This window comes from Bos indicus, chromosome 2 (assembly GCF_029378745.1).
Source record: "Bos indicus isolate NIAB-ARS_2022 breed Sahiwal x Tharparkar chromosome 2, NIAB-ARS_B.indTharparkar_mat_pri_1.0, whole genome shotgun sequence".
NCBI lineage: Eukaryota > Metazoa > Chordata > Mammalia > Artiodactyla > Bovidae > Bos > Bos indicus.
Window position 1 is genome coordinate 101,554,348 of NC_091761.1, and position 23,686 is coordinate 101,578,033.

Genomic DNA, 23,686 nt, shown 5'->3' on the forward strand with positions numbered 1-23,686 from the left:
GGTGTTGGTAGGGAAGGGCAGACTAATCTCGGGGAAGAAAATGACTGAATTATATAAAAGAGTAAAAATTAGTCACCGTTTGTAGTGTGTGTGTCTGACTCATCAGTAAGAAGGTATATTTTGGTTAGATAAAGGGAAGAGAGATGGTAAAATACCTTGAAGTATGGTCAAACAATTTCAATTTGATTTAATAGAAAATAGGGAGCAACCAAAAAAATTATAGTTCTTCTATGGTTATATTTTATTTTACAGGCTTTTAAAAGGGCATATTTGATTATTTAAAAGTTAAAATAATTACACACACATATTCTAGTTGAATATTTGTTTACTTCTTTTATTGAACTTTTCTATAAAAATAATACTTGAGCTATGTATATTCCTTAGTGCTTAAGTAATACATTAGGTATATGAATTAACTTTCTAGATTAATATTGATAGATGTTTTGCATCTGTGAAATTTAGAAAGATTAAGTCTATTTACTTACAGCATCTATGCTAGTGAGAATATATCAAAATTTTCTCATGCATAATTTACTTTTTAATGACAGAGTGCAAGTAGACAATATTAGTGTCATTTTACACCAAACAAATTATTAAAATGGACTTAGAAAATAAAGACAGGGCTTTGACAAACTCCCGAGTATAATGATTTGAAACCCATTCCTCTTTCCACCTTGAGTTGTCTGTTCTGTTTACTATGTGATCTACAAATATATGCATTGTAAAATCTATCTAAGATGCAGTTGATATTCTTACCAAGAGGTATTCATTTTTTTTTTGCCCACAGATTGCAGAGAATACTTACATTTTCCTCTGGAAAAAGTTGATAATTTGTCAGGTGCAACTGCCTCTGATTTCAGGAAGTTATTTAATTTCCCTTCTAATAAGCACCTTTCATAGGTCAATTTTTTACTTTCCGGATCTCAATTCATTTTTATTTTTTTCTAAGGTACCAAATTTAACTATGATCCTTTATAGTGTGAAGGATTTTTTTTTTCAGTGAGAAGTTATCTCAATGGATCCTTGAGACCATGAGACTACAGATCCAAATTCATGCCCATCAGTGCTTGCTAATTTTGTTTTCTGTGTGTGTGTGTGTGTGTGAGAGAGAGAGAGAGAGAGAGAGAGAGAGCAAGACTGGAGAGAGATAGGAGGGGAGCAAGGACATGAGTTTCATGTTATTGTACTTTCAAATAGAAAACAAAATCTACCAATATATAAAGACAAATTTTTAAGAGAAAAACCCTCTTAAAAATTATATATTTGCATCATTTTGCAGAGGTTATAATAAAACTGGTTATTCATTTATCTAAGAGACTTGACTTTACAGTAAAACTCAAATAAGAGCCTAAATTTGTCCAGTGAATTTGTCACTTTGAAAATAAAAGCCAGAAAACCTCCAGAGGTTTAGAAGACTCTCAGGAACCTTTTTGCAGATATTAGCTGGATTCTCTACATTTGTTCTAAATGACTGAAACAATGATTTATATTGACCATTTTAACCCTTTTCCTTGCATGTTGCATGCTAAGTCTTCAGTCATGTCCAACTCTTTGCCATACTATAGACTGTAGCCAGCCAGGCTTCTCTGTCCATGGGGTTCTCCAGGCAAGAATACTAGAATAAGTTGCCAGTGCCCTCCTCCAGGGGATTTTCCTGACCCAGGGATCAAATGTGCATCTCTTACGTCTGCTGCATTGGCAGGCAGCTTTCTTTACCAGTAGCGCCACCTGGGAAGTCCCCTTTTCCCTTACTGTTCACTAAATTAATTCTAAAGAAATAGTAACCTCTTTTACTCTACATTTATAAATGTTCAGTTCAGTTCAGTCGCTCAGTCATGTCCAACTCTTTGTGACCCCATGAATTGCAGCACGCCAGGCCTCCCTGTCCATCGTCAACTCCCGGAGTTTACCCAAACTCATGTCCATCGAGTGGGTAATGCCATCCGGCCATCTCATCCTCTGTCATCCCCTTCTCCTCTTGCCCCCAATCCCTCCCAGCATCAGGGTCTTTTCCAATGAATCAATTCATAAATGTGGTACATCCCAATTCTTTTCTGCCATTGTTGCCATTTTTATTTTGTAGACTTTTGTTTTCTTCTCTGGGTATAGTTTTAATATGTCCCTCTCTGTTTTTCTATGTGTGGCCTTTTAAATTTATTCTGAATGCTGCATCCTCTATTTGCTTAGTTTTTTAGGTCACCCCAGGACTTAATGGGAATCTACTGATTTCCATATAACTTCCAGTAACTTCTCTGTTATTGTCTCAGTGTTGTAACGATGGCCAATTTTACTTAAATACTCTTGACACTTTTATTTCAAACTTTTTTGACTGAATTGTCCTCATTTTCTCCTTTTTTAATGATGACATTCTTGAATATTTTACTGTTCAGTATTATTTTTGGTTGAAACAAAATATTCAAGGACATTGATTAAAATGAAGATCAATAATTATGTATTAATAGCATGTCTTTATATGCAGGAATCTGTACAAATGCTATACTTCTTGAAAAATAAATCTAGTTGCTATCATATTGAATAAAAAATATTTAAATATCTTGGCAAACTATGTTAGATGGTTTTCCCCAGTGGCTCAGTGGTAAAGAATCTGCCTGCAGTGCAGGAGACACAGGAGATTCCTGGGTCGAAAAGATCTCCTGGAGTAGGAAATGGCAACCCACTCCAGTATTCTTGTCTGGGAAATCCCATGGACAGAGGAGCCTGGCAGGCTACAGTCTATGGGGTTGCAAAACAGTTAGATAGGACTTAGCAACTAAACAGCAACAAGCTATGTTAGATATAGTATAAAAGATTTCAGTCATTTTTATGGCTTTATTTGGCTTAAATGGAGTATTTAGTTAGGAATACTGTGAATTATACCTTCATTTTATTTTCTTCACAGATAGCTACACTATTAACTATCCCAGATTTTAGGAGATTTGCGGTATAAACTAATAATAGAATTCCCACAAGAAATACAATTTTACAAAATTCATACATATCCTATTATTATATTAGATAGTGATATCTTAAAATATATGCAAGGATGTAAATGAGGAAACATTGGAAATGTAGAAAGATCTTTGTTCCTTTTTTTTTAAACATTTAACCTTAAAAAATTGAAACCAGAAATTTCTTTTTTGTTTCTTTCTCTTTTTAATTTTTTTCTTTTTTTTTTTTAAATTTAAAAGCAAGCTTCCCTATTTTGGTTCACAGAAAGCTACCCTTTTTAAATACTGCTTTTAGAATGTTCTCCACAATTAATGTTTTGTATGGGTGGAACTTTGAAATCAAAGAAATGATAATGATGATATAATACCAATGAGAGTAATAATAAAAGGTGCAATGCTTTATACAGATACAGTGACATTTGTTTATTTATCTCAAAACTATTTGCATAAACTGTAACTTTGGCCAATTTGGTTATATTTTAAATACCTACAGCAAAATTATATTGAGAGTTTGAAGCAACTGGTGTTTATTTACATGTGAAATATTAATGTCTCTTATCTGTAGTTTATATATGGAAAATCTGCCCTGAGTTCTGTTACATCTTACCCACTGGTGGAGTAAAGGGTAGTGAAGGGAATCAGTGTTTCCTTTGAACTTCTCATTGCTGAGGAATATGCTAAGTACGTTCATACAGTTATATTAATTTTAAAATAATCTTTTGATATTGGTATTATTAGAACCATTTTGCTGATAATGTAATCTGAGAGTGTCAGAATATTTGAATTCCCCAAGATTAAGATGATAGACCACTTACTCTATAAACATTTGTTTAATAAGTACTATGGGCACAGTTATTCTAGACAGCTGATACAGATTACATATGTAATTCTCATTATTTGCCAGGTAACAAAAACCCACCAGGGAGAATACCAATATTGTTATCAGGAGTGAAGAATGTATTTGGATCCTTGAATCATTAGATCTACATTTATTTTTGTTGTTGTTGTTGTTTTTAAATTTACTTAATTGCAGGCTAATTACTTTAAAATATTGTGGTTTTGCCATACATTGACATGAATCAGCCATGGGGGTACATGTGTTCCCCATCCTGAACCCCCTTCCCACCTCCTTCCCCATCCCATCCCTCAGGGTCATCCCAGTGCACCAGCCCTGAGCACCCTGTCTCATGCATTGACACTGGACTGGCGATCTATTTCACATATGATAATATACATGATTCCGTGCTATTTTCTCATATCATCCCACCCTCACCTTCTCCCACGGAGTCCAAAAGTCTGTTCTTTATGTCTGTATCTCTTTTGTTTTCTCGCATATAGGGTCATCGTTACCATCTTTCTAAATTCCATATATATATGTTAATATACTGGTGTTTTTATTTCTGACTTACTTCACTCTGTATAATAGGCTCCAGTTTCATCCACCTCATTAGAACTGATTCAGATCCATTCTTTTTAATAGCTGAGTAATATTCCATTGTGTATATGTGCCACAGCTTTCTTATCCATTCATCTGCCGATGGACATCTAGGTTTCTTCCATGTCCTGGCTATTGTAAAAGTGTTGTGATGAACATTGGAGTACACATGTCTCTTTCAGTTCTGGTTTCCTCGGTGTGTATGCCCAGCAGTGGGATGCCAGTTCTCTTTCCAGTTTTTAAAAGAATCTCCACACTGTTCTCCATAGTGGCTGTACTAGTTTGTATTCCTACCAACAGTGTAAGAGGGTTCCCTTTTCTCCACACCCTCTCCAGCATTTATTGTTTGTAGACATTTTGATAGCAGCCATTCTGACCTAAGTGCGATGGTACCTCATTGTGGTTTTGATTTGCATTTCTCTGATAATAAGTGATGTTGATCATCTTTTCATGTGTTTGTTAGCCATCTGTATGTCTTCTTTGGAAAAAATGTCTGTTTAGTTCTTTGACCCATTTTTTGTTTGGGTTGCTTATTTTTCTGGAATTGAGCTGCAGGAGCTGTTTGTATATTTTTGAGATTAATTCTTTGTCAGTTGCTTCATTTGCTATTATTTTCTCCCATTCTGAAGACTGTCTTTTCACCTTGCTTATAGTTTCCTTCATTGTGCAAAAGCTTTTAAGTTTAATTAGGTCCCATTTGTTTATTTTTGCTTTTATTTCCATTACTTTGGGAGGTGGATCATAGAGGATCCTGCTGTGATTTATGTCGGATAGTGTTTTGCCTATGTTTTCCTCTAGGAGTTTTATAGTTTCTGGTCTTACATTTAGATCTTTAATCCACTTTTGAGTTTATTTTTGTGTATGGTGTTAGAAAGTGTTCTAGTTTCATTCTTTTACAAGTGGTTGACAAGTTTTCCCAGCACCACTTGTTAAATAGATTGTATATTTTTGCCTCCTTTGTCAAATATAAGGTGTCCATAGGTGCGTGGATTTATCTCAGGGCTTTCTATTTTGTTCCATTGATCTATTTTTCTGTCTTTGTGCCAGTATCATACTGTCTTGATGACTGTAGCTTTGTAGTATAGTCTGAAGTCAGGCAAGTTGATTCCTCCAGTTCCATTCTTCTTTCTCAAGATTGCTTTGGTTATTCAAGGTTATTTTGTATTTCAATAAAATTGTGAAATTATTTGTTCTAGTTCTCTGAAAAATACCATTGGTAGATTGATAGGGATTGCATTGACTCTATAGATTGCTTTGGGTGGTATACTCATTTTCACTATATTGATTCTTCTGATCCTTGAACATGGTAGATTTCTCCATCTATTTGTGTCATCTTTGATTTCTTCATCAGTGTTTTATAGTTTTCTATACATATAGGTCAGAGAAGGCAATGGCACCCCACTCCAGTACTCTTGCCTGGAAAATCCCATAGGCGGAGGAGCCTGGTAAGCTGCAGTCCATGGGGTCGCTAAGAGTCGGACATGACTGAGTGACTTCCCTTTCACTTTTCACTTTCATGCATTGGAGAAGGAAATGGCAACCCACTCTAGTGTTCTTGCCTGGACAATCCCAGGGATGGGGGAGCCTGGTGGGCTTCTGTCTATGGGGTTGCACAGAGTCAGACATGACTAAAGCGACTTAGCAGCAGTAGCAGCATACATATAGGTCTTTTGTTTCGTTAGGTAAATTTATTCCTAAGTATTTTATCATTTTTGTTGCAATGGTAAATGGAATTGTTTCCTTAATTTATCTTTCTGTTCTCTCATTGTTAGTGTATAGGAATGCAAGGGATTTCTGTGTGTTAATTTTATATCCTGCAACTTTGCTATATTCATTGATTAGCTCCTGCAATTTTCTGATGGAGTCTTTAGGGTTTTTTATGTAGAGGATCATGTCATCTACAAACAGTGAGAGTTTTACTTCTTCTTTTCCAATCTGGATTCCTTTTATTTCTTTTTCTTCTCTGATTGGTATGGCTAAAACTTCCAAAACTATGTTGAATAGTTGTGGTGAGAGTGGGCACCCTTGTCTTGTTCCTGACTTTAGGGGAAATGCTTTCAGTTTTTCACCATTGAAGATAATGTTTTCTGTGGGTTTATCATATATGGCTTTTATTGGGTTGAGGTATGTTCCTTCTATGACTGCTTCTGGAGGGTTTTTATCATAAGTGGATGTTGAATTTTGTCAAAGTCTTTCTCTGCATCTATTGAGATAACCATATGGTTTTTATCTTTCAATTTGTTAATGTGGTATATCACATTGATTGATTTGTGAATGTTGAAGAATCCCTGGGATAAAGCCCACTTGGTCATGATGTATGATCTTTTTAATATGTTCTTGGATTCTATTTGCTAGAATTTTGTTAAGGAATTTTGCATCTATGTTCATCAGTGATATTGGCTTGAAGTTTTCTTTTTTTTGTGGCATCTTTGTCTGGTTTTGGTATTAATGTGATGGTGGCTTCATAGAATGAGTTTGGAAGTTTACATTCTTCTGCAATTTTCTGGAAGAGTTTGAGTAGGATAGGTGTTAGCTTTTCTCTAAATTTTTGGTAGAATTCAGCTGTGAAGCCATCTGGTCCTGGGCTTTTGGTTGTTGGAAGATTTCTGATTACAGTTTTGATTTCCATGCTTGTGATGGGTCTGTTAAGATTTTCTATTTCTTCCTGGTTCGGTTTTGGAAAGTTATACTTTTCTAAGAATTTGTCAATCTCTTCCAAGTTGTTCTTTTTATTGGCATATAGCTACTGATAGTAGTTTCTTATGATCCTTTGTATTTCTGGGTTGTCTGTTGTGATCTCTCCATTTTCATATCTAATTTTGTTGATTTTATTCTTCTCCCTTTTTTTCTTTATGAGTCTGGCTAATGGTTTGTCTATTTTATTTATCCTCTCAAAGAACCAGCTGTTAGCTTTGTTGGTTTTTGCTATGGTCTCCTGTTTCTTTTTATTTCTGCCCTAATTTTTATGATTTCTATTCTTATACTAATCCTGGGGTCCTTCGTTTCTTCTTTTTCAAGTTGCTTTAGGTGTAGAATTACGTTATTTATTTGATTTTTCTCTTGTTTCTTGAGGTAAGCTTGTATTGCTATGAACCTTCCCCTTAGCACTGCTTTTACAGTGTCCCATAGGTTCTGGGTTGTTGTGTTTTCATTTCCATTCGTTTCTATGCTTATTTTTATTTCTTTTTGATTTATTCTGTGGTTTTTTGGTTATTCAGAAACGTGTTGTTTAGCCTCCATATGCTTGTATTTTTAATAGTTTTTTTTCCTGCAGTTGACATCTAGTCTTACCGCATTGTGATCAGAAAAGATGCTTGGAATGATTTCAATTTTTTTGAATTTACCAAGGCCAGATTTATGGCCCAGGATGTGATCCTGAAGAATGTTCTGTGTGCACTTGAGAAAAAAGTGAAATTTATTGTTTTGGGGTGAAATGTCGTATAGATATCAATTAGGTCTACTGTCCCATTGTATCATTTCAAGTTTGTGTTTCCTTGCTAATTTTCTATTTAGTTGATCTGTCCATAGGTGTGAGTGGGGTATTAAAGTCTCCCACTATTATTGTGTTATTGTTAATTTCCCCTTTCATACTTGTTAGCATTTGCCTTGCATATTGTGGTGCTCCTATGTTGGGTGCATATATATTTATGATTGTTATATCTTCTTGGATTGATCCTTTGATCATTATGTAGTATCCTTTTTTGTCTCTTTTGATGGCCTTTATTTCAAAGTCTAGTTTATCTGATATGAGTATTGCTACTCCTGCTTTCTTTTGGTCTCCATTTGCATGAAATGTCTTTTTTCCAGCCCTTCACTTTCAGTCTGTATGTGTTCCTTGTTGTGAGGTGGGTCCTTGTAGACAGCATATATAGGGGTCTTGCTTTTGTATCCATTCAGCCAGTCTTTGTCTTTTGGTTGGGGCATTCAACCCATTTACATTTAAGGTAATTATTGATAAGAATGATCTCGTTGCCATTTACTTTCTTGTTTTGGGTTCAGGTTTATACACCTTTGCTGTGTTTCCTGTCTAGAGAAGATCCTTTAGCATTTGTTGAAGAGTTGGTTTGGTGGTGCTGAATTCTTTCAGCTTTTGCTTGTCTGTCAAGCTTTTGATTTCTCCTTCATATTTGAATGAGATCTTTGCTGGGTACAGTAATCTGGGTTGTAGGTTTTTCTCTTTCATCCTGCCATTTAAGTACGTCCTGCCATTCCCTTCTGGCCTGAAGAGTTTCTATTGAAAGACCAGCTATTATCCTTATGGGAATCCCCTTTTGTGTTATTTGTTGTTTTTCCTTTGCTGCTTTTAATATTTGTTCTTTGTGTTTGATCTTCATTAATTTGATTAATATGTGTCTTGGAGTGTTTTACCTTGGATTTATCCTGTTTGGGACTCTCTGGGTTTCTTGGACTTGGGTGCCTATTTCCTTCCCCATTTCAGGGAAGTTTTCAACTATTACCTCCTCAAGTATTTTCTCATGGTCTTTCTTTTTGTCTTCTTCTTCTGGAACTCCTATGATTCGGAAGTTCAGGTGTTTGACATTGTCCCAGACGTCCCTGAGGTTGTCCTCATTTCTTTTAATTCTTTTTTCTTTTTTCCTCTCTGCTTCATTTGTTTCCACCATTCTATCTTCCACCTCACTTGTCCTATCTTCTGCCTCAGTTATTCTACTGTGGATTCCCTCCAGAGTGTTTTTGATCTCTGTTATTGCATTATTCATTATTGATTGACTCTTGTTTATTTCTTCTAGGTCCTTGTTAAACATTTCTTGCATCTTCTCAATCCTTGTCTCCAGACTATTTATCTGTAACTCCGTTTTGTGTTCAAGATTTTGGTTCATTTTTACTATCATTATTCTGAATTCTTTTTCAGGTAGACTCCCTATCTCCTTCTCTTTTGTTTGGTTTGGTGGGCTTTTATTATGTTCCTTTACCTGCTGAATATTTCTCTGCCTTTTCGTTTTGTTTAGATTGCTGTTTTTGGGGTGGCCTTTCTGTATGCTTGTAGTTTATGGTTCCTCTTTATTGTGGAGGTTCCTCCCTATGGGTGTGGTTGGACAAGTGGCTTGTCAAGGTTTCCTGGTTACGGAAGCTTGTGTTGGTGTTCTGGAGGGAGGAGCTGGATCTCCTCCCTCTGGAGTGCAATGAAATGTCCAGTAATGAGTTTTGAGGTATCTATGGGTTTGGTGTGACTTTTGGCTGCCTGTGTTTTAACACTCATGTTATGTTGCTGTGTTGTTGGAGAATTAGCTTGGTATGTCTTGCTCTGAAACTTGTTGGCTCTTGGGTGGAGCTTGGTTTCAGGTTTGGAGGCTTTTGGATGAGCTCATGTTGATTAATGTTCCCTGGAGTCAGGAGATTTCTGGAGTTCTCAAGTTTTGGATTTAAGCCTCCTGCCTCTGGCTTTCAGTCTTATTCTTACAGAAGTCTCAAGACTTCTCCATCCATACTACACTGATGATAAAACATCTAGGTTAATGGGGAATAGATTCTCCACAGTGAGGGACACCCAGAGAGGTTCACAGAGTTACATGGAGAAGAGAAAAGGGAGGAGGGAGATAGTTGTGATCAGGAGGAGAAGAAGGGGAATCAAGGGAGGAGAGAGCAATCTAGCCAGTAATAAATTCCCTTTGTGCTCTCCCCAGCCTGGAACACCCAGAGAGGTTCACAGAGTTACATAGAGAAGAGAAGAGGGAGGAAGGAGATAGAGGTGACCAGGAGGAGAAGAGGGGGAGTCAAAAGAATAGAGACAAATCTAGCCAGTAATCAGTTCCCTAAGTGTTCTCCACAGCCCGGGACACCCAGATGGATTCACAGAGCTGGGTAGAGAAGAGTAGGGGAGGGAGGTGATAGAGGTGACCTGGGGGAGAAAAGGGAGAGTCAAAAGGGGAGAAAGCAATCAAGCCAGTAATCACATCTCAGAGTGAAAATGGATACTGAAGATTAGATTCTTAAAGGTACAAAATTGATAACAAATTCCAAAAAGTGAAGATTAAAAATCTAGAGTAGAGGTTAGACTCTCAAAAATACAATATTAAAAATACAAAACCAAATAAATCACAAAAATTATAAAAAAATATATATGAAATTTGCTTTAAAAATAGGGTCTCTTTTTGCAAAGTAATATTAGGTTATAAAAATGAAAAAGGAGTAATAACTTAAAAATCAAAAAATAAAAAATGATAATAGTAAATATATATCTAGGAATTTCTCTGGAGCTGTTGAGGGCAGTGTGGGGTCACTTCAGTTTCAGATAGTTCCTTGTTCCAGCTTATACTTCTTCTCAAGGTCTATAGGCCCCTTCCAATGTAGTCAGTGCTAACTGCAGGGTTTTAATCGGTTGCACCTGTCACTTTCAGAGTAGTTCCCTCTTCTTTCTTTATTTTGGTTTCCTCTGTTTGCAAGTCTCTTCAGTGTCTAATTTCCACCCTGACACAAAGGGGTGAAGGTGGTCACTTATTTAGGCTCACTTGTTAAGTTGTGCTGAGGGGAGGGAGGAACATTGCAAACAAATATCACTGGTGTGTGTGGGGAGTGCTCGTGGTGACTGGGCCACACTGGGTTTGCTCCTGCTCACCACGTGTGTGTGCTTTCCTGGTCAAAACTGCTCAGGCTCCAGGTTGTTCTGCAGGGGAACTGTCTAAAGCAGGCCTTGGGTTGCATGCACTTCCCAGGCCTAAGCTGCTCAGGTTTAGGTTCTTGGGTACTCCACAAAGGCACAGATTTGGTTGGGCCTACGTTTTGTGCCCTTCCCAGGTCCCAGCAGCTCAGGTGACCAGATGCTTGGCCAGCGTTCTCTTCCAGTTTGGCAGTGTGTCTTATCACCTCCCCAGTTCCAGCCACTGAGTTTCCTGAGTGCACTGCGAAAGTACCATCTCACGTGTGCCATGTGTCTCCTCTGGGGGCTGATCTCTGACTGCGACCCTCCTGGCAGATGTCAGCCATCTGGGATCCCAGGAATACTTGGTTAGTAACTGGGAACCTGCTCACAGTTTGGTGGAGGATGCCGTCTCTGGGACTGATATTGCCCCTTGCCTTCTGGCTCTGGCTGCCACCCTCCTGCCTCTCTGGCTCCAGTTGGGGGAGGGGCTGGTCCGCAGCTGGCTAGCTCTCCTCTGGTGTTCAGTCTATCCTTTATTCTGAGAGTGGGCCAGGCTGTGGCAGGAAAGTTTTTTCTCTCTCTTTTTTTCCCTCTCTTGCTATCCCACAGTTTGTGTTGCTATCTCACGTTAGCTCCCTCAGATTTTCCTCAGGGCATTCAGGCCAGGTCCCCACTCTGAGTATGCAGCCCGCCCCTCCCTGTTCAGCCCCTGCTCACTGCTGACAGACTTGAGTTTCTGGGCTACCTCTCTGCTGGGAGTTGCAGCTAGGCGCCTCATCTCTGGCTTCTTCTTTTTTTTCCCCTCCCGGTTATGTTGCCTTCCGAGATTCCAAAACTCCCCACAGACCCGCCAGTGAGAGGGTTTCCTGGTATTTGGAAACTTCTCCTCCTTCATGACACCCTCCCCAAGACGGGTCTCTGTCCCTAACTCTTTTGTCTCTCTTTTTATCTTTTATATTTTGTCCTACCTCCTTTCAAAGAGAATGCGCTGCCTTTCTGGGCGCCTTGTCTCCTCCACCAGTGTTCGGAAGTTGTTTTGTGGAATTTGCTCAGTGTTCAAATGGTCTTTTGATGAATTTGTGGGGGAGAAAGTGGTCTCTCCGTCCTATTCCTCCTCCATCTTAGGACCGCCCCACCACCTGGATCTATCTTTAAAATGACTTCTTTTTGCAAGTGTGGACATGCTACTATAGTAACTTAAAGAAAATAACCCAATTTTATCTAAATGCTTGATTGTATTAACATGAGCAATATTAATTTGAATTGTGTAAATAGCTGAATTTATAGTGATATTGGAGTACAGATCTAGAATACAACATAGATAACAGGAATATCATATAATATCACGAGTTATGTGATTTACAAAAGTAGTGTTACTTTGTGCCACTATCACAATAACTCTATGAAATTAGTCCCTTTTACCTATGAGGAAACCTGGTAGCATCTTGGTTAATTTATGCTCAAAGCCCTACAACCAGTAAGTGGCAGATTGAGGATTCAAACCCACATTCTCTTGTGCCATTTCCAGAGCTCTTTTGAAGATATCAAGAGAATATGTAAACTCACTTCCTGCTTCTCTGTGAAATATCCTCCAGCAAATTGTTCTGATTTTACTGCATAATTAAGCAGATTATAGTATAAATTAATGAGTTTGCACAATTAACTATTTCTAACTTACTTTTCTTTCCATATGGAGTCTGATACTCTGCAGGAGGCCTTTGAAGTAGAAACATCCCATTAACTTCCTTAGCACAGAGGTGAGGAAAGCGGCACAGTAACAAGTACAGCCACAAAGGCTGCCCTTAGGCACCCTGGAAGTTGTCACCCACACAGAGGAGAACAGTGAATCATAGAAGGCAGGTGGCAGTAAGGGGAAGCTAGAAGACAGTCTTATTTTTTCTCAAAATGTGATTTACTTTAGAATCCTGAGGAAGTTTATTAAAAACACAAATTCCTGGGTTCCTGCCCTAACTACTGAATCTGAATGTCACAGTTGGGTCCCAAATGTGCCATTTTTAAAAGCTCCCTAGATGATTTTTTAACTCACTCAAGCACATTAAACATTAGTACACTGATAACTAGTTCATTCTGGACAGTACGGCTCAGGCTCAGTTAGGTTACTTTGTCTGTACCAGGGGCTCTAGGTAATTTAAACAAATAGGAATTTACAAAAAGATCTCAAAATTTAATTGAGGCAGAAGAAGCATTCTTACTTACAAAAAGTAAGGGACTGAGTTAATCCTTGGGGTTTATTGGAAACGGAAACTGCAATATGAACAACCTGTTCAGGATATTGTAGGCCAATCAGGATAGATGCCAAGCATCTTTACTGTCTTTACCTCCCAGGCATACAAGAGATAAGGAGTGGCCTCTTGTCTATTGGGTAGCTAAGTCCCAGCATATTGGCTGGATCCAGTGGGGAAAACACAATTCCAGTAAAGAATCCAGATGCTATTAATATTATATTAGAAAGAGGAATTAATGTTGGACATTCCAAATATAACTGACCTCTCTATAATACATGAGTTTAATTTCATTATTGCATGCGTGCGTGCTCAGTTGCTTCAGTTGTGTTCAACTTTTTGTAACCCTATGAACCTGCCAGGCTTTTCTGTCCATGGAATCTCATTATTTATGGAAGGCTATAAAGGACAGAAATGGTATGGACCTAACAGAAGCAGAAGATATTAAGAGGAGATGGCAAGAATACACAGAAGAACTGTACAAAAAAGATCTTCACGACCCAGATAATCACGATGGTGTGATCACTGACCTAGAACCAGACATCCTGGAATGTGAAGTCAAGTTGGCCTTAGAAAGCATCATTACGAACAAAGCTAGTGGAGGTGATAGAATTCCAGTTGAGATATTCCAAATCCTTAAAGATGATGATGTGAAAGTGCTGCACTCAATATGCCAGCAAATCTGGAAAACTCAGCAGTGGCCACAGGACTGGAAAAGGTCAGTTTTCATTCCAATCCCCAAGAAAGGCAATGCCAAAGAGTGCTCAAACTACCGCACAATTGCACTCATCTCACACGCTAGTAAAGTAATGCTCAAAATTCTCCAAGCCAGGCTTCAGCACTATGTGAACCGTGAACTTCCTGATGTTCAAGCTGGTTTTAGAAAAGGCAGAGGAACCAGAGACCAAATTGCCAACATCTGCTGGATCATGGAAAAAGCAAGAGAGTTCCAGAGAAACATCTATTTCTGCTTTATTGACTATGCCAAAGCCTATGACTGTGTGAAACACAATAAACTGTGGAAAATTCTGAAAGAGATGGGAATACCAGACCACCTGATCTGCCTCTTGAGAAACCTATATGCAGGTCAGGAAGCAACAGTCAGAACTGGACATGGAACAACAGACTGGTTGCAAATAGGAAAAGGAGTACATCAAAGCTGTATATTGTCACCCTGTTTATTTAACTTATATGCAGAGTACATCATGAGAAACGCTAGACTGGAAGAAACACAAGCTGGAATCAAGATTGCCAGCAGAAATATCAATAAGCTCAGATATGCAGATGACACCACCCTTATGGCAGAAAGTTAAGAAGAACTAAAAAGCCTCTTAGGAAAGTGAAAATGGAGAGTGAAAATGTTGGCTTAAAGCTCAACATTCAGAAAACGAAGATCATGGCATCCAGTCCCATCACTTCACTGGAAATAGATGGGGAAACAGTGGAAACAGTGTCAGACTTTATTTTTCTGGGCTCCAGAATCACTGCAGATGGTGACTGCAGCCATGAAATTAAAAGACACTTACTCCTTGGAAGGAAAGTTATGACCAACCTAGACAGCATATTGAAAAGCAGAGCCATTACTTTGCCAACAAAGGTTCGTCTAGTCAAGGCTATGGTTTTTCCTGTGGTCATGTATGAATGTGAGAGTTGGACTGTGAAGAAGGCTGAGTACCGAAGAATTGATGCTTTTGAACTGTGGTGTTGGAGAAGACTCTTGAGAGTCCCTTGGACTACAAGGAGATCCAACCAGTCCATTCTGAAGGAGATCAGCCCTGGGATTTCTTTAGAAGGAGTGATGCTAAAGCTGAAACTCTTTGGCCACCTCATGCGAAGAATTGACTCATTGGAAAAGACTCTGATGCTGGGAGGGATTGGGCGCAAGAGGAGAAGGGGACGACAGAGGATGAGATGGCTGGATGGCATCACTGACTCGATGGACACGAGTCTGAGTGAACTCCGGGAGTTGGTGATGGACAGGGAGGCTTGGCGTGCTGCGATTCATGGGGTCGCAAAGAGTCTGACACGACTGAGCGAGTGATCTGATCTGATCTGATCATTGCATTTTGCAAGCAACCTCCATAAAAATGAGCCTGGAAGGGATTTCCACTTATAGAAAAAATGAGCACTACAACACCTCTTATGAATTCTAATGTCAAGCTTTCAGCTTTTCTCTGTTCAGTATGATGTTAGCTCTGGGCTTATTGTATATGGCCTTTATCATGCTGAGATGTTCCGACTATAACAGATTTCTGAAGAATTTTATTGTAAATCAATATTGAATTTTGTCAAAATCTTTTTCTATATCTATTGAAGTGATAATATTGTTTTTATTCTTTAATTTTTTAATGTGTATCATAAATGTGTATCATTGATTTGTGGATACTGAACCATTCTTGCTTTCCTGAGGAACATCACTCTTGATGTTGTCGTTTGATTCTTCTAAAATATTGTTCAATTATTTTGCTAGTATTTTGTTGAGAATTTTGCATCTATTTTTATCAGTTATATTGGCCTATAATTTTACTTTCTTTGTGATATCTTTGTCAAATTTTGGTATTGGAGTGATGCTGGTCTCATAAACTAAGTTCAAAAACGTTCTTTGCAATTTTTGGAATGGTTTGAGAAAGATAGATTTTAGTTCTTTTCTAAATGTTTGGTAGAATTTAGCTGTGCAGCTTTTGTTTGTTGGGAGGTCTTTCTTTTTTTTAATTATTACTATTTCAATTTCATTACTGATATTCAGTCTATTCATATTTTATAGGTCTTCCTTGTTCAGTCTGGAGAGATTATATGTTTCTAAGAATTTGTCCATAACATGTTGTCCATTTTACTGATTCTTTATATTTCTGTGATCTTGGTACAAACTACTGTGTTATATAATATATATTTAATTTAATCTAATTTTCAGTTCAGTTCAGTTCAGTTGCTCAGTCATGTCTGACTCTTTGTGACCCCATGGATTGCAGCACATCAGGCTTCCCTGTGTTTTATTTTGTATCCTTTAGGACTGTTAGACCCTGCAGATAGATTTTAATTCCTATGAAATTCAGATACAACAGAGTTTTTATTTTAAAATGCATGGGTCTTCCTTCAAAGGTCTCTGTAAGCTTATCCTTAACTATGAGGACAATTAAAAATGTTATTGTATTGATTTATATCGTTTGATTTGCCTTTTTTTAAAGTTAAGTGCTAGTTTTACAGTTTATGGTGAAAGAAATGGCAAACCGCTCCAGTACTGTTCCATGGGAAATTCCATGGATGGAGGAGCCTGGTAGGCTACAGTCTTTGAGATCGCAAAGAATCAGACATGACTGATTAACTTCACTTTGGCTTTGGCTTTTTTTATGATTTACCTTTAATTATATAAGGAAAATTAATGTTTGTTTAATTAAATTTGTTGAAATATAATTTGATATGAAGTTAAGATTTTGATAGGAAAAGATAAAAGACCTTAGATTTTATTATTTATTTTTTAAAATTAAATTTATACAGGTATTTAAAATAATCTTTATTTGTAAGTTAGTGAGTGATCATGATTTTTCAATGGAAATATTATGACAGTATTTTTTTTTAAGTTGCTGCAAATCTCTTATGATTCTATGCATTTACAGAATATGGGAGACAGAGATAAGCACAGTTTAAGTAGGCTGAGTTGTTTTTATATTTCTAATTACTGACATGATCAATATTTAAATTTATCAGATTGAAAAAATAATCATCAAATCTTATCTATTACGTTTTCAGTATAATTACTGCTTTTCTCAGAGAACAGTATAAAGTATGTTATCATTTAATCTTTCATACTACTAATATTCTTAGAAGTGAAATAATTAATACAGAAATTGTACACTTCATTTCATGGGCCAGGGGCCCTGTAGTGAAAATAGAGTATTATGATATTTCCTGCTATTTTAAACAAATATACATATTAAAATGAAATTGTCACAATCAGGATAAACAAATTAGCTATTTTGGCTAATTTTCGGTGAACACATAATCAAATAGGTTAATTTTATCCATTTAAATCATAAATTTTCATGTGCAATGAGTGGTTATGTTAGTGTATTGATTTATAATGTATACATACATTTTTATTAATTAGCAATATAATAATTGAAGAAGAGATTTATTTTTATGTTTGCTGCTGCTGCTAAGTCGCTTCAGACATGTCCGACTCTGTGCAACCCCATAGATGGAAGCCCACCAGGCTCCCCCATCCCTGGGATTCTCCAGGCAAGAACACTGGAGTGGGTTGCCATTTCCTTCTTCAATGCATGAACGTGAACAGTGAAAGGGAAGTCGCTCAGTCGTGTCCGACTCCTAAGTCATTCAAATTGCAGAAAAACACTATGGAATCGTAAGCCTTTAGATACTGCTTATATGGGCAACTGCAACACCTTCTGAAAAGATAAAAGACAGTGCAGATGACATACTTCATAAGTAAGGCATAACGATATGTATAAAGGCCAATCTGTTTTTAGAAAGAAGTGTGCTGTGCTATTAGAAGAGGCTACTGTTAGTTTGACTAGTGGGAAAAACTTCGTGATAGAGGATTTCTAATGGGCATAGAAGATTTTTTGCTATCAGTAGACAGAATATTGTTGGATGAGACTTTCAGGAAAGATTTGATAGAGGGAGATAGAAAAGGAAATGTAAATGGTTCAGGAGACAGAAGGACATGAATAGGAGCAGAGAGATTTAATTCTATATAATAGTGAGATATATTTATAAAGATAGTTTAGGATACATTGCATGGAATTCTAAATAATTTAATTATTGAAATTTTATACTTTACTAATGATGGAGTTTTTAAAACAATTTTTCAAACTTTGGATGAGTTCTTGGATAGAAAGATGAAATATATTCATTTTCAAAATGTTTCTGATCTTGAAATTTTGAACTCTTCAGGTAATTTTACCAGGTAAAATTATATGATAAAATTATCTAGGGAGTTGCTAAAAACACATATTCAAGGTACCTAAACCCCAGTTGTCTAATAGAATAAGTCTAAGTGGGATCCAGGGCTTTGCATTTTTAGCAAGACTTACTATATCTTATTTTCATAATGAAGCTCCAAAACCATAAAAAGAGACACTACTGCCAGTGGAACTCTACTTGGGTTTACTGTTTTTGTTGTTCAATAGCTCAGTCATATCTCCGACTCTTTGGACTCCATAGACTGCAGCATGCCAGGCTTCCCTGTCCTTCACTCATACCCACTGAGTGGTGATGCCATCCAACTATCTCATCCTCTGTTGTCTTCTTCTCCTCCTGCCTTGAGTCTTTCCCAGGGTTACTAGAGCCCAGATATCTAATGCCCATCTCTGGGGCTTGTCTTTAAATGCAGAACATCTCAAACATTCTTTCAACAATAAAAATACACCTGCATAATTGAAGATGACTCTACTCATTTATGCTAAATTTGAAATTATCAGAAATTGTGATTCTCTCCCAATCTGTGTTCCGAGGCCTGGTCCTCAGGGAACATTACTGGTTACTTTTATTAAATTAAATATCATCAGCACTCTCTTGGTTGAATGAAATCAAATCCATAGAATATACAAGCTCAGCAATTCCATTTCTGTCATTGTGATAGAAGAAAACTAACTTTTTTGTGAATAAGTTAATTTCACTTGGGATTTCGGTTTTAGGGGTTCTTTAAAATTTGCATTTTATGAAAAATTCAAATCTAAATGTTTAAGGAAAAATATAACCCTATACCTTTAACTGTTGATGCTTCAATTTGAATCATTTGTTTCATGTTGTTTGTTAATCTCTCAGACATGTGTAATATGTGTGTGAAGAGTAATGAAGGACTCTGTTTCTTGTTCAATGTAAATATTTTCTCTTTGAAAAAATAAATCAGCACTCCATGGTTTTTACCGAAAAGACTTGTATTGTATACTTATGTCCACACAAAAACCTACACTTGGGTATCTATAGTAGCTTTATTTATAATTGCCCAAACTTGGAAGCAAACAAGTTGCCCTTCAGTAGGTGAATGGATTAATAAATTTTGGTATATATGGCACTGGGATAATATTCAACCATAAAAAGATATGGAAAAGATTTCAATGCATTTTTAAAGCATTTTGAAGTGAAACAAGCCAATTTGAAATGACTATATACTGTACAATTCCAATAGCATTCTAGAAAAGGCAAAACTATGGAGAGTAAAAAGATCATAGTTTTCCTGGGTTTGAGGGGATGTTGTTGGGAGAGGGATGAATAGATGGAGAATAGAGGATTTTTAGGGAAGTAAAAATACATTGGATGATGTTATAGTGATGGATATATGTCATCATAGAGTCATCCAAACCCATAGAATATAAAATACCAAAAGTGAACCATAATGTAAACTATGGGCTTTGGTGATTATAATGTGTCTGTGTAGACTTATCAGTTGTAACATATGGACCATTCTGGCAGGGAATGTTCATAATAGGGAAGGCTATGTATGTGTGGCAAATAGATGGGGAAACAGTGGAAACAGTGACAGACTTTCTTTTCTTGGGCTCCAAAATTATTGCAGAAGGTGACTACCACCATTAAATGAAAAGATGCATGCTCCTTGGAAGAAAAACTATGACAAACCTAGACAGCATATTAAAAAGCAGAAACATTACTTTGCTGACAAAGATTATGTCAAAGCTACAGTTTTTCCAGTAGTCATGTATGGATGTGAGAGTTGGACCGTAAAGAAAGCTGAGTGCCAAAGAATGAATGCTTCTGAACTGTAGTGTTGGATAAGATTCTTGAGAGTCCCTGAGACTGCAAGGAGATCAAAGCAGTCAATCCTAAAGGAAATAAATCCTGAATATTCTTTGGTAGAACTGATGCTGAAGCTGAAGGTCCAATACTTTGGCCACCTGATGCGAAGAACTGACTCATTAGAAAAGATCCTGATGATGGGAAAGATTGAAGGCAGGAGGAGAAGGGGACAACAGATGATGAGATGGTTAGATGATATCACTGATTTGATGGACTTGAGTTTGAGAAGACTCTGGGAGTTAGTGATGGACATGGAAGCCTGGCATGCTGCAGTCCATGGGGTTACAAAGAGTTGGACCTGACTGAGTGACTTAGTAGTAGTAAGCAGCACTCTGGAGATCACAGGAGTTTCAGGAGCAGTGTGCCAGGAACTGGGGACAAAGACCAAATGCATATTTTTTCTTGTATCACAACCCTTTGCTTATTTTCCTTTTTTAAAAAATGAAACAGTTACTGGTTTATCATGTATATAAAACTTTTTGCCATGCTGTCACTAAATTGAAGGTAAGTTTTTATTGTTTTTCTGGACTGTGAATTCTCTGCCTCCCTTGCAACAGATAAAGACAGACAAGTAACATATTAGAAGATTTGAAAATATTTATGAAGCATCCACCTTTAGGCTTATGTGAAGTAGTAATATTTCATTATTAGTATTCCACATTTATATTATGTGCTCATTTTATATCATGTTTTTTTGTTCTCTCCAAAGAAATAGAAGTGTTCTATCTAGCAACTAGTCTTCCTTTTTGTTAATGGGGAATATGCATTTATTTGATCTGCTTTGAAAAATAATAATTTAAATGATGAAGAGGCAGATTATTCTAGTAATAAATGAAATTATGTACTTTAAAAAGCATATATTAACCTAGAAGGGTGGGATAGGGAGGGAAATGGGAAGGAGGTTCAAGAAGGAAGGGACATATGTACCTATGGCTGATGCATGTTGATGTTTAATAGAAAACAACAAAATTCTGTAAAGCAATTATCCTTCAATTAAAAATAAATACATTAAAAAAGCATATATTTCATATAAGCCATGTTGGTTAACATTAAACAGCTGACAATAAAAAAACCATAGAAAGATGTGTTAATTTTAATCCAATACATACCAGAATAAACATCAATGAATTTACCCCTCTATCAACCTTAACTTGTTACTTATGATGAATGTACCCTAAAGGGTCAAATTTAGGCATTTGCACATTTATATATGGGGATCTTATCCCCTGAGGAGGAAATGGCCACCCACCCCAGTATTCTTGCCTAAAAAAATCCCAGGGGCACAAGAGCCTGGATCTTGGAATGTAGCCATACATTACAAAGGGTCACAAAGAGTCAGCCATGACTGAGCACACATGCCATGCCATGCCGTACGGGATTATATGGCACCATTTCTTTATGGTACCTATTTCATAATGGAATAAGTTAAGTAAATTAATAAAATAAAATGGTACTTAATTAGATCAATTACATGCCTCTTAGTAATTATATAAACTATGGTATAATGTATTTATGCCAATTCAAGGAAAATGTATTTTTTAGTATATTTGTTTTATTTTTAATACCTCAAATCTTGTAGAATTTAAACTAGAGGGAAAATATATCTGCATTCTGGGTTTTGATTATCAGTATTTTAAGTTACAAGTGCTTATACTGGAGTAAATCCTTCAAAGGGAGAATTCAGTCACTGAAGAATAATTCAAGCTATTTATCATCATCTTTGAAAAAGTAAAATAACAATAAAGCCCATTTAGGAGACATATTTATCTCTTGTGTGACTCCAGAAACAAGGATAATTTTAAAAAAGCATACTAAAAAATTATTTGGAACATATATTTTATAAGAATATATCTCTAACATTCTTTTTAAAAGCTAAGACATATAGGCTAATGCAGTGCTAGATGCTGGGGCTTCAGGAAGTGACAAATCAAAGTTTGGGAGATGTTTCTCTCCTGTGGCCTTGAAAGAAAAGACTGAATAATATCAGTAGGGAATAGATTACGATGATGAAAATGGTGTTTGTTTTGTTTGTTTTGTTTTTTGCACACTGTTATGTTAGGTCACTGACTTTTAAGGACAGAGTTGGGATTTGAACCCAGGTTTGTCTGAATCAAGTCCCCACACCTTTGACCACAATACCTTGACATAGTGCTAAAGGAGGTATTCTGTTGACCCAGAAAACCTGCATTCAAACTGCTGTCCTGTGTTTACAGCTTCATGATCTTGGGCATGTTAAACCCCATATTTCAGTTTTTCAGCTCTAAATGGAGATAGTAACAGTACTTGCTTCATAAAGTGGTTATGAGGATTAAATGAATTTGAACATTTAAAGCACTCAGAATAGCTAGTGGAACATAATCAGTGCTCAAGCAGTGTAGCAAATAAACTAACATAGTTACCCAGGGGTATGTTTGCCATCATTTTTACAGCATTTTCTGGGAATTTATATTGTTTACAGTTACATATTCCATTTTTTAAAAAATGAATTTGAGTACAAATGCAAGTGGGGTTTTTTTGTTGGTGCTTTTTCTGTATTTTTGCTATTAGAGAAACTAGCAAGTATAGGTTTCTGATCCAGAAACAAGTTCATGTTTCTCTAGTTCTCAAAAAAGGCCAAATGTGTTCCACTTTGGGCCTTGGCACTTGCTGTTGCTTTGTCAATAGTGTTCTCCCTCGATTTCATAAAATCATCTCCATCTCATTCTTCAGGTCTTGGCTTCATGGCTTCTGTTTAGAATAGCATTCCCTGACCATTCAATCTTTCACCACTACAGCAATCCTATCTCATAACTATCCCATTGCTGCATTGTTTTCTTCAATCTTTTACCCTAAATGCCACTTATTCATTCATTTCTTTGTTTACTATTTGTTTATTGTCTAATTTCCCTGCTTGCATGTAAGTTCCTTGGGGGCATACTTCATATCCTGGGAGTACACCACAGATTGCTAATTTTACTCCAATGTAGCTGACTGTTGGTAGTGCTCCAATGGTCTTCTAGGTATTAGTTAGAAACATATGCTCTTTGCTCTTTACTACTTACCTAAAACTTGGTTGTGCGGGGAAAATATATTTCTGGAGGTCTCTGAATCATCTGCAGCTCTATCCACTTTTCTAGATATTCTTTGTTTCATTCTGAATTTTTAACCAGCTATCATCAAACTGGATATCTGCCATCATTTTGTTACTTGGAAAACTGCAGAATTACTTCTATTGAACTGTGTTTTCACATTATGCTGTAGTTCACACTGAGGAATGTTATAAGACAGAGACATATACAACTTCCTCTTATTATTTCAGAAGTGGTGGAATTGAGCATTGACTTATGTCTTCAATACCAGCCAGTCTAAAGAAACAGAGCTTTAAGTAGTTAAAACAGAGATGAGGGATTTTAAGGTAGGGCGAGGGTTATGTAGGTGATGGAAACATTGAACAACCAAATGAAACAATGAGGCAAATGAGAGACTAGCGATCGATTGGGTACCACAGCTACTCTAGAGGGACAAACTGAGCAGGCAGCGTTCCTGAACTGAGGGCGTCAGGTTTCCTGGAAGGAGGAAGCTCTGCCTGAGCAATGAGAGAGCCAGAACCGTGCAGGAGACACGGCAGCTTCCAGATGTTCACGTTAGAGTCTGGGGAAGAACTACCCTGGCTGCTTCCTTTCTGTCCCCCTCCAGTCTCCAGTTAGTA

General features: G+C 37.0%; 1 protein-coding gene across 2 annotated transcripts in view; it reads left to right on the plus strand.

Annotated features, from left to right (window-relative positions):
- SPAG16 (sperm associated antigen 16) overlaps positions 1-23,686 on the plus strand; it is a 1,079,093-nt gene that overhangs the window by 270,562 nt on the left and 784,845 nt on the right. The gene's annotated exons all lie outside the window — the stretch shown is intronic.